A 10,831-nucleotide genomic window follows, 5' to 3' on the forward strand; every position below is an offset into this window, starting at 1 on the left:
ATTTTCAGCTCTTTGAAGTTGGTGTACAAAACCTAAAGTATAAGAGGCAAAAACAAACTTAAGCATGGTAAAGGATAGAAATAGCTCATATTGAACAGATATGCTTCTTAGACTTGCTTTCTATGAGAATGACAGATCTATAACTCACATTTCTATGTGAATTAGGTCAGGTTGCACAAAAAGTGACAAATTGCCGCTTTAAACGAAGTGCTCTTTAATTCATTTAGACCACATGGATAATTAAATGGTTTGATACATATGATCACAGGCTTACTGAACTGTAAAAATTCAGCATTTTGACATAGACCTCAGTCAACCTCAATCACTTCTAGGAAGATTTAAACCCACTTAATCTCTAAATGTCTCCAAGTTTCCCCATAATTGTAAAGTTATTTTGTTGCTTTGACAAGTCATTTCTGAAGATTAGATCATTTGATTCATTATTGATTCATTTACATTTGTCCCTCCTTTTAAGGTCAACTCTGTTACCTGAACTGAACTCTCATTTTAATATGGTGAAACTACTAATTAAAAAATTACAAATCAGAAAGAAACATTGAACATCGAATCTCCAAATCACAGAGTTCCATCAGGTGAGCGAGCTGGTTCTACTGTTTGGGGGCATTCTCTGGTGTTTTGTGGTGGAAAACTGAACGGGTAGAGCATGACACGTCCATCCTGTTACCCAAAGATGGACAGGCTAGACGTTGAAAGGAAAAAGCAAAAACCAGTGAACACTAGGCTCTCCATGGAATGAGTTTGATAACCCTGCTCTACACATTAACGTCTTAACAACGACCGCAAGAAATCCCAACGCTGGGAAGTAATTGACTCCTTTATCAGTTCCATCTAGAAACAATATAGGGATAGTCAATGTATAGCATGCCCTGGTCAGCAGACACTCTTAAACACAACAACTTACAGGAGAAGTTAGGGTAAAGTGCCTTGCTCAAGGGCACATTAACAGATATGTCACATTGTCAGCTAATCTTTCAGTTACTGGCCCAACGCTCTTAACCGCTGGGCTACCTGCCACCCATGTTGTTTCTAATTTTCTCATTTAAACACATATGTTTTCTTTCTGAACCATAATCATTCTCTCTCGACCGTTTGGTATCACCACGGTTGCCAGTAAAAGTTTTTTAAATGTAATTTTTTAAATACAGAAAACAACCTTTCTCCTGTCTCGAACTGCCGTTAATGTTTCATGAAATGCTACCAACAATGCGCCTAAAACTTTGCCACTACTGTAAACTTTCCTGCCGGTGTTTTCAACGAGAAAAGCAAGCAAGTGCCTCACATAACCTAAAATAAAGCCACGGTAACCATCTAAACTAGCCACCTAGTAGCACAGTGGTCTAAGGCACTGCATCTCAGTGACAGAAGCCTCACTACAGACCCTGGTTCAATTTCAGGCTGTATTACAACCGCCCCCAATTGAGAGTCCCGTAGGCTGGTGCACAATTTGCCCAGCGTTGTCTGGGTTTGGCTGTCACTGTAAATAAGAATTTGTTCTTAAATGACTTGCCTGGTTAAAAAAATTTAAAAGCTCTTTATTCTCGTCATCTATTAGAAGTGTGAAGATAAACTATAGGCATTAATCTGTGAACTACCTTCATCACTTTAGGCATTAATCTGTGAATTTGCCTCATCACTTTAGACATTAATCTGTGAACTAGCCTTATCACTTTAGGTATTAATCTGTGAACTACTCTTATCACTTTAGGCATTAATCTGTGAATTTGCCTCATCACTTTAGACATTAATCTGTGAACTAGCCTTATCACTTTAGGTATTAATCTGTGAACTACTCTTATCACTTTAGACATTAATCTGTGAACTACTCTTATCACTTTAGACATTAATCTGTGAACTACTCTTATCACTTTAGACATTAATCTGTGAACTAGCCTTATCACTTTAGGTATTAATCTGTGAACTACTCTTATCACTTTAGACATTAATCTGTGAACTACTCTTATCACTTTAGACATTAATCTGTGAACTAGCTTTATCACTTTTTAGGCATTCATCTGTGAACTAGCCTTATCACTTTAGGTATTAATCTGTGAACTAGCCTTATCACTTTAGGCATTCATCTGTGAACTAGCCTTATCACTTTAGGCATTAATCTGTGAACTAGCCTTATCACTTTAGGCAGCGGTAAACCTCATGTGTCTGTTAAATTGGGTGAGTGACCCCTGATGTGTGTCTGTCCTGAGCCTGTAGCACACACACACACACACACACGCACACACACACACACACACACACACACACACACACACACACACACACACACACACACACACACACACACACACACACACACACACACACACACACACAAAGTGCATAGTGTTGTGTCACTGTGTGAGGCTGTCTCTCTGTGCTCTGGTGAACCTCTACATTGATCCCAGGCAGCTCCAGGCTCATTCTCCAGGTTCAGACATTACAGAAAGAATAATAAACAGCTGAATCGCCCTGCAATAATCCCAATAACCCACCTCCTCCTCCTGTGTGTGTGTGCCAAACGTGGGTGTGTGTGTGTGTGTGCGTGAGTGTGTAGTTGTGTGTGTGCGTGTTCCTCAATGTGTGTATGGTATGTCTCCCCTCCAACTCTACCACCACCACCATCTACCCAACCCTGGACAAGCAACTGGGGCTGGAGTAGGGTTTCTCCCCTCCTACTACCCTGATCTCTGGTAAACCCACAGCACTCACTTCCACAGCTCTAATCAAATCCCATCACCCAACCCTGGGAGCCTGAAACTGATTATCACCCCCCCCCCCCCCCCCCCCACACACACACACACACACACACACACACACACACACACACACACACACACACACACACACACACACACACACACACACACACACACACACACACACACACACACACACACAAACACGCGCACACACACAAACACACACACTCAAGCATGCATGCACACAAGCAGCAAATTCACAAGCACACACACCGTTTTCCATGTTTAGTTTCTTGGCATGGTCAGTAGGGATATTTAGATTCTTGGCATGGTCAGTAGGGATGTTTAGATTCTTGGCATGGTCAGTAGAGATGTTTACATTCTTGGCATGGTCAGTAGGGATGTTTAGATTCTTGGCATGGTCAGTAGGGATGTTTAGATTATTGGCATGGTCAGTAGGGATGTTTAGATTCTTGGCATGGTCAGTAGGGATGTTTAGATTCTTGGCATGGTCAGTAGGGATGTTTAGATTCTTGGCATGGTCAGTAGGGATGTTTAGATTCTAGGCATGGTCAGTAGGGATGTTTAGATTCTTGGCATGGTCAGTAGGGATGTTTAGATTCTAGGCATGGTCACAAACCACACAGTAAAACATCTCAGATTACAAACCACACTCAGAGTGTGAACACTGTAGGCTGGAATCACTCGGTTTGTTATTTTTGATTAAAACAAAACCGCTATTCATTAAAACGAATACCGAACTTGTGTTTGCGTGGATTCTGCGATGCGTTTAGCAACATCCCGCTTAACAGACAGTTGGTAGCCTGCATAACAGAGACGCTAAACTGCTAGCCATCACGCTATCGAAGTTGGTACCAGATGAGTTTTGCAATGGAACCCTCTTTGTCTGGAGAAATAAATGAATGTTTCCAGAGCTGGAGGAGCTGTATCTACTACGCTTTGTTTCTGGACAAACTGCGACAATTGTTTGATTGCCGAGGATTATAAACTTTAGGTGGCTTCCTTGATCACGCAGGTCGTCAGCCTACATAAAAAAACTAGGGAAACCGCAGAGTGGAATGTTTACATGTTCTACACAGGTGACTGGATGTTGTTTGCGCTTGTTGGATGCATCTCTGCCTTGTTGTTTGTCACTGTCCGATTCGATTTTATCGTAGTCCATGAGGGTTTTAATGACATTATGAAGGGCAGCTCTGAACAGATGAGACTGGATTTTAAAGAGCTGGTTGACTCTCTGCTAGACACTAACAAAAGACCCATGTGACCCTGTGCCCTCTCTGAATCGTGGCATTGAACGCTTTAGCAGGATTCTTTCTCTTCACAACTGGCTACGTGATTATTGCAGCTCAATGGGTGTGACTTTTTTGATTCCTTTTGGAAACAAAAAACATTTTAAGTAACATGAGCATATATACTTCTGCTAAGCTTTCCAGTAAAGCAATGAAAGGAAGTAAGCATCCCAGAAAAAAAAGTGCTCAAAATAGCCCATGTTGACATATGTAGCTTAAGAAACAAAGTTCATTAAATCAATAATAATTTGCAATAATTATCCAGTCAGTATCTGGATAACATGTGTGAAGTGCTTAATCATTTATGTGATATCAATAGAGAGGTATATTTTCTGGGTGATTTAAATATATCTACATATGCGGATGACTCAACACTATACATGTCAGCTACTACAGCGACTGAAATGACTGTAACACTTAACAAAGAGCTGCAGTTAGTTTCAGAGTGGGTGGCAATGAATAAGTAAGTCCTAAACATTTCAAAAATTTCAAGCAATGTATCCTTCACTAAATCCTAAACCTCAACTAAATCTTGTAATAAATCATGTGGAAATTTTGAGGTGACTAAACTGCTTGGAGTAACCCTGGGCTGTAAACTGTCATGGTCAAAACATATTGATACAACAGTAGCTAAGATGGGGAGAAGTCTGGCCATAAAAAAGTGCTGCTTCTTAACAACACTGTCAACAAGGCAGGTCCTATAGGCCCTGGTTTCTACCTTCTTAACAACACTATCAACAAGGCAGGTCTTATAGGCCCTAGTTTCTACCTTCTTAACAACACTATCAACAAGGCAGGTCCTACAGGCCCTGGTTTCTACCTTCTTAACAACACTATCAACAAGGCAGGTCCTATAGGCCCTGGTTTCTACCTTCTTAACAACACTATCAACAAGGCAGATCCTATAGGCCCTAGTTTCTACCTTCTTAACAACACTATCAACAAGGCAGGTCCTACAGGCCCTGGTTTCTACCTTCTTAACAACACTATCAACAAGGCAGGTCCTACAGGCCCTGGTTTCTACCTTCTTAACAACACTATCAACAAGGCAGGTCTTACAGGGCCTGGTTTCTACCTTCTTAACAACACTATCAACAAGGCAGGTCCTACAGGCCCTAGTTTCTACCTTCTTAACAACACTATCAACAAGGCAGGTCCTACAGGCCCTAGTTTCTACCTTCTTAACAACACTATCAACAAGGCAGGTCCTATAGGCCCTAGTTTCTACCTTCTTAACAACACTATCAACAAGGCAGGTCCTACAGGCCCTGGTTTCTACCTTCTTAACAACACTATCAACAAGGCAGGTCCTACAGGGCCTAGTTTCTACCTTCTTAACAACACTATCAACAAGGCAGGTCCTACAGGCCCTAGTTTCTACCTTCTTAACAACACTATCAACAAGGCAGGTCCTACAGGCCCTGGTTTCTACCTTCTTAACAACACTATCAATAAGGCAGGTCCTACAGGCCCTGGTTTCTACCTTCTTAACAACACTATCAACAAGGCAGGTCCTACAGGCCCTAGTTTCTACCTTCTTAACAACACTATCAACAAGGCAGGTCAAACAGGCCCTAGTTTCTACCTTCTTAACAACACTATCAACAAGGCAGGTCCTACAGGCCCTAGTTTCTACCTTCTTAACAACACTATCAACAAGGCAGGTCCTACAGGCCCTAGTTTCTACCTTCTTAACAACACTATCAACAAGGCAGGTCCTATAGGCCCTAGTTTCTACCTTCTTAACAACACTATCAACGAGGCAGGTCCTACAGGCCCTGGTTTCTACCTTCTTAACAACACTATCAACGAGGCAGGTCCTACAGGCCCTAGTTTCTACCTTCTTAACAACACTATCAACAAGGCAGGTCCTACAGGCCCTAGTTTCTACCTTCTTAACAACACTATCAACAAGGCAGGTCCTACAGGCCCTGGTTTCTACCTTCTTAACAACACTATCAACAAGGCAGGTCCTACAGTCCCTAGTTTCTACCTTCTTAACAACACTATCAACAAGGCAGGTCCTACAGGCCCTAGTTTCTACCTTCTTAACAACACTATCAACAAGGCAGGTCCTACAGGCCCTAGTTTCTACCTTCTTAACAACACTATCAACAAGGCAGGTCATACAGGCCCTAGTTTCTAACTTCTTAACAACACTATCAACAAGGCAGGTCCTACAGGCCCTGGTTTCTACCTTCTTAACAACACTATCAACAAGGCAGGTCCTATAGGCCCTGGTTTCTACCTTCTTAACAACACTATCAACAAGGCAGGTCATACAGGCCCTGGTTTCTACCTTCTTAACAACACTATCAACGAGGCAGGTCCTACAGGCCCTAGTTTCTACCTTCTTAACAACACTATCAACAAGGCAGGTCCTACAGGCCCTAGTTTCTACCTTCTTAACAACACTATCAACAAGGCAGGTCCTACAGGCCCTAGTTTCTACCTTCTTAACAACACTATCAACAAGGCAGGTCCTACAGACCCTAGTTTTGTTGTACCTGGACTTCTGTTCAGTCGTGTGGTCAGGTGCCATTAAAAGGGACTTATCGAACACCCACGACTACCCCACAAGACATGCCACATGAGGTCTCATCACAGTCCCCAAGTCCCAAGTCCAGAACAGACTATGGGAGGCGCACAGTACTACATAGAGCCATGACTACATAGAACTCTATTCCACATCAGGTAACTGATGCAAACAGTAGAATCAGATTTTAAAACCAGAGAGAAAATACACCTCATGGAACAGCGGGGACTTTGAAGCAACACAAACATAGACATAGACACATGCATACACACATGCATGCATACACACGATAACATACTCACTATACACACACATGGATTTGTTCTGTAGATGTGTGGTAGTGGTGGAGTAGGGGCCTGAGGGCACACAGTGTGTTGTGAAATATGTGAATGTACTGTATAAATTGCCTTAATTTGGCCGGAGCCCAGGAAGTAGTAGTAGTAGTTGCTGCCTTGGCACCAGCTAATGGGATCCATAATAAATAAAAATAAAATACACTAAAACATCTCAGATTGGAAACCACACACACACACACACACACACACACACACACACACACACACACACACACACACACACACACACACACACACACACACACACACACACACACACACACACACACACACACACACTCACACACACACACACACACATACACACACACACACACTCACACACACTCACACACACACACACACACACACACACACACACACACACACACACACACATACACACACACACACACACACACACACATACACACACACACACACACACACACAAACATACACACACACTGACCCTCTAACAAAGTCCAGAGAGAACTTCGCCAACCTGCTGCAGAGGTGTTGAGTTGACATGCCCTGCAGAGAGAAATAATAACACGAGCATGTTGTTGACATGCCGCCTGACACAGTGTTGACCATCTCACCTCCATCTCCATTAAGTCAAACAGCCCAAAGCAGATCTCTAAGCTTGCAGTAACAGTTCAATTCTCCCACCTTGCTTAATGTCTTAATGTTTTTTATTGTATGGAAAAGAAGAAAACATGAAATGCCTAATGTCTTGTGAGAATCCCTCACCAGCTCTGTGGTGTTTCAAAGCCATTTCTTACAGTGTGACGTAGTGAGATGTGAAAGAGGGAGGAATGGGAGTCTTCAGAGTGACTTTTGAGACTGACACCTGTCAAACACCTTCATATTGCACAGAGCTCGTCTGAATGGGAGTGTCTCTCTTTATTCCCCCCCCCCCCCCTCTCTCAATTCAATTCAATTCAAAGGGGCTTTATTGGCATGGGAAACAGATGTTTACATTGCCAAAGCAAGTGAAATTGACAGGAAATAAACAAGGGAAATAAACAATAATAAACGTATGAACAGTAAACATTACACTCATAATTATATTATTGTGTATGTAGAGTATTGAAGTATGAAAGAAAAAATAAATACAGATAAATATACTGTAGGTTGTATTTACAACAGTGTTTGTTATTCACTGGTTGACATTTTCTTGTGGCAACAGGTCACACATCTTCTGCTGTGATGGATCACTTTGGTATCACACCCAGTAGATATGGGAGTTTATCAAGATTGGATTTGTCTTCAAATTCTTTGTGGATCTGTGTAATCTGAGGGAAATATGTGTCTCTAATAAGGTCATACATTTGGCAGAAGGTTAGGAAGTGCAGCTCAGTTTCCACCTCATTTTGTGGGCAGTGTGCACATAACCTGTCATCTCTTGAGAGCCAGGTCTGCCAATGGCGGCCTTTCTCAATAGCAAGGCTATGCTCACTGAGTCAGTACATAGTCAAGGATTTTCTTAATTTTGCGTCAGTCACGGTGGTCAGGTAATCTGCCGCTGTGTACTCTCTGTTTAGGGCCAAATAGCATTCTAGTTTACTTATTTTTTTTGTTAATTATTTTCAATGTGTCAAGAAATTACATTTTTGTTTTGTCATGATTTGTTTGGGTCTAATTGTATTGAGAATAGGGGACTACTCTCCAGGTTCATCTCTGTAGGTCATGGCTTTAAATTTTTTTTATGTTATGTTATGGAAGGTTTGGGAATCACTTTGTTAGCTAGTTGTAGAATTTTCTGTATCATTAGTGGGTATCGGACAAATTCTGCTCTACGTGCATTATTTGGGGATTTACGTTGTTCACGGAGGATATTTGGTGTTTGTCCCATTTTGTGATTTCTTTTGTGATTTCTTGGACCTCACAATCATAAAGGGCGATGGATTCTATATCTGATTCAAGTATTTAAAGCAAGATCCTAATTGTGATGTCAAATTGATGTTCCTTTTGATGTTCCCTCTCTCTCTTTCCCTGTCACTCTCATCCCTGTCTCTCTCGCCAATCGCTCCCTCTCTCTCTCTCTCGCTCTCTCTGTCTCCCCGTCACTCTAATCCCAATCTCTTCTCCCCTTCGCTCCCTCTCCCTCTTTCTTTGTTTCTTTCATTATTTCTTTCTTTCTCTCTCTCTCTCTCTCTCACCCTCTCTCTCTCTCTCTCTACTCTCTCTCTTTCTGTCTCCCTCTCTCCGTCTCACAGCCCTCTCTTTTGTCTCTGTGTTATGAAGTAGCCTATAGTCCTCATTTGGTGCCCCAGTAGTGCTGAGCTCAGCATGCTGGTTGTGTACACACTGCAGCCTCAGCACTATGAATGCAATAGAATGATAGAAAGAGGGGAAGAAGAGAGGAGGAGAGAGTGATAGAAGTGGAGGGAGTGATAGAAGAGGGGAGAGTGATAAAAGAGGAGAGAGTGATAGAAGAGATGAGAGTGATAGAAGAGAAGAGAGAGATAGAAGAGTAGAGAGAGATAAAAGAGGAGAGAGTGATAAAAGAGATGAGAGTGATAGAAGAGATGAGAGTGATAGAAGAGGAAAGAGAGATAGAAGAGGAGAGAGATAGAAGAGGAGAGAGAGATAGAAGAGGAGAGAGAGATACAAGAGGAGAGAGTGATAGAAGAGATGAGAGTGATAGAAGAGGAAAGAGAGATAGAAGAGATGAGAGTGATAGAAGAGTGTGTGTGTGTGTGTGTGTGTGTGTGTGTGTAATACAGTGGGGATGGATGTGCTGTAATGTGGTGGGGATGGATAGATGTGTGTGTGTGGTAACGTGGTGGGGATGGATGTGTGTATGAGAGGAGTTTAGTGTCTGTGTGTAACAGGAGGAGTTCTGCTGGACATGTGGCCCTTGGTGTGACTCTTAAACCAGACACACAGCTGGGAGAGGGAGAAGGAGAGGGAGAGGGAGAGGGAGAGGGAGAGGGAGAGGGAGAGGGAGAGGGAAGGGGAGAGGGAGATGGAGAGGGAAGGAGAGAGGGAGAGGGAAGGGAAGGGAAGGGAAGGGAAGGGAAGGGAAGGGAAGGGAAGGGAAGGGAAGGGAAGGGAAGGGAAGGGAAGGGAAGGAGAGGGAGAGGGAAGGGAAGGGAAGGGAAGGGAAGGGAAGGGAAGGGAAGGGAAGGGAAGGGAAGGGAAGGGAAGGGAAGGGAAGGGAAGGGAAGGGAAGGGAGAGGGAGAGGGAAGGAGAGGGAGAGGGAGATGGAGAGGGAAGGGGAGAGGGAGAGGGAGAGGGAGAGGGAGAGGGAGAGGGAGAGGGAGAGAGAGAGACAGAGAGGTCAGTGACCATGGAGCCCAGAACATAGGAGCAGCTTACATCATCAATATCAGATCCATTTAACATTATTTTCCTTCTGTCCTCCCCTTACCGTAATGTCCAAACTACAAATTGAGACACAAACATTAAAGAAACAACTGTTGAGCTTAAACTGTTCAGTTGAGTTGGGTTATGGATTGAGCTGTTATTACAGTATAACAAATTAGGATATTGATTTGAAGAGATTTGCAATCAGTTTTATTTTATAGTGTTTGGCATGTTTTTGACCAAAATCATATTTGGAATGAATTCCATGAATTGCCATACCTGTGGATGAAAGAAAATAACAATCTGTTACTGTAAGTAACTATAAGTATTTTATCTCAGGACACAACACTGAGGGGAGTTAAATGAGAGTGTTCCCACCCAAATCTCTTCCCCTTACCTCATTACCCTTCTCTGTACCCCCTGACCCCCCTGCCCCTAGATAATTATCCTGGGCAAAACTCAATTCCCTCCAACCCTCTCTCTCTCTCTCTCTCTCTCTCTCTCTCTCTCTCTCTCTCTCTCTCTCTTGCTCTCTCTTCTCTCAAACATGATTGGTCAACTCCCCCCTCTCATTCTCTCTCCCTGCTTAAATACTTTTAACATAAAGAGGGAGGGAGGGA

This window comes from Oncorhynchus mykiss, chromosome 9, assembly GCF_057628025.1.
Source record: "Oncorhynchus mykiss isolate SJ-2025 chromosome 9, ASM5762802v1, whole genome shotgun sequence".
Classification (NCBI taxonomy): domain Eukaryota; kingdom Metazoa; phylum Chordata; class Actinopteri; order Salmoniformes; family Salmonidae; genus Oncorhynchus; species Oncorhynchus mykiss.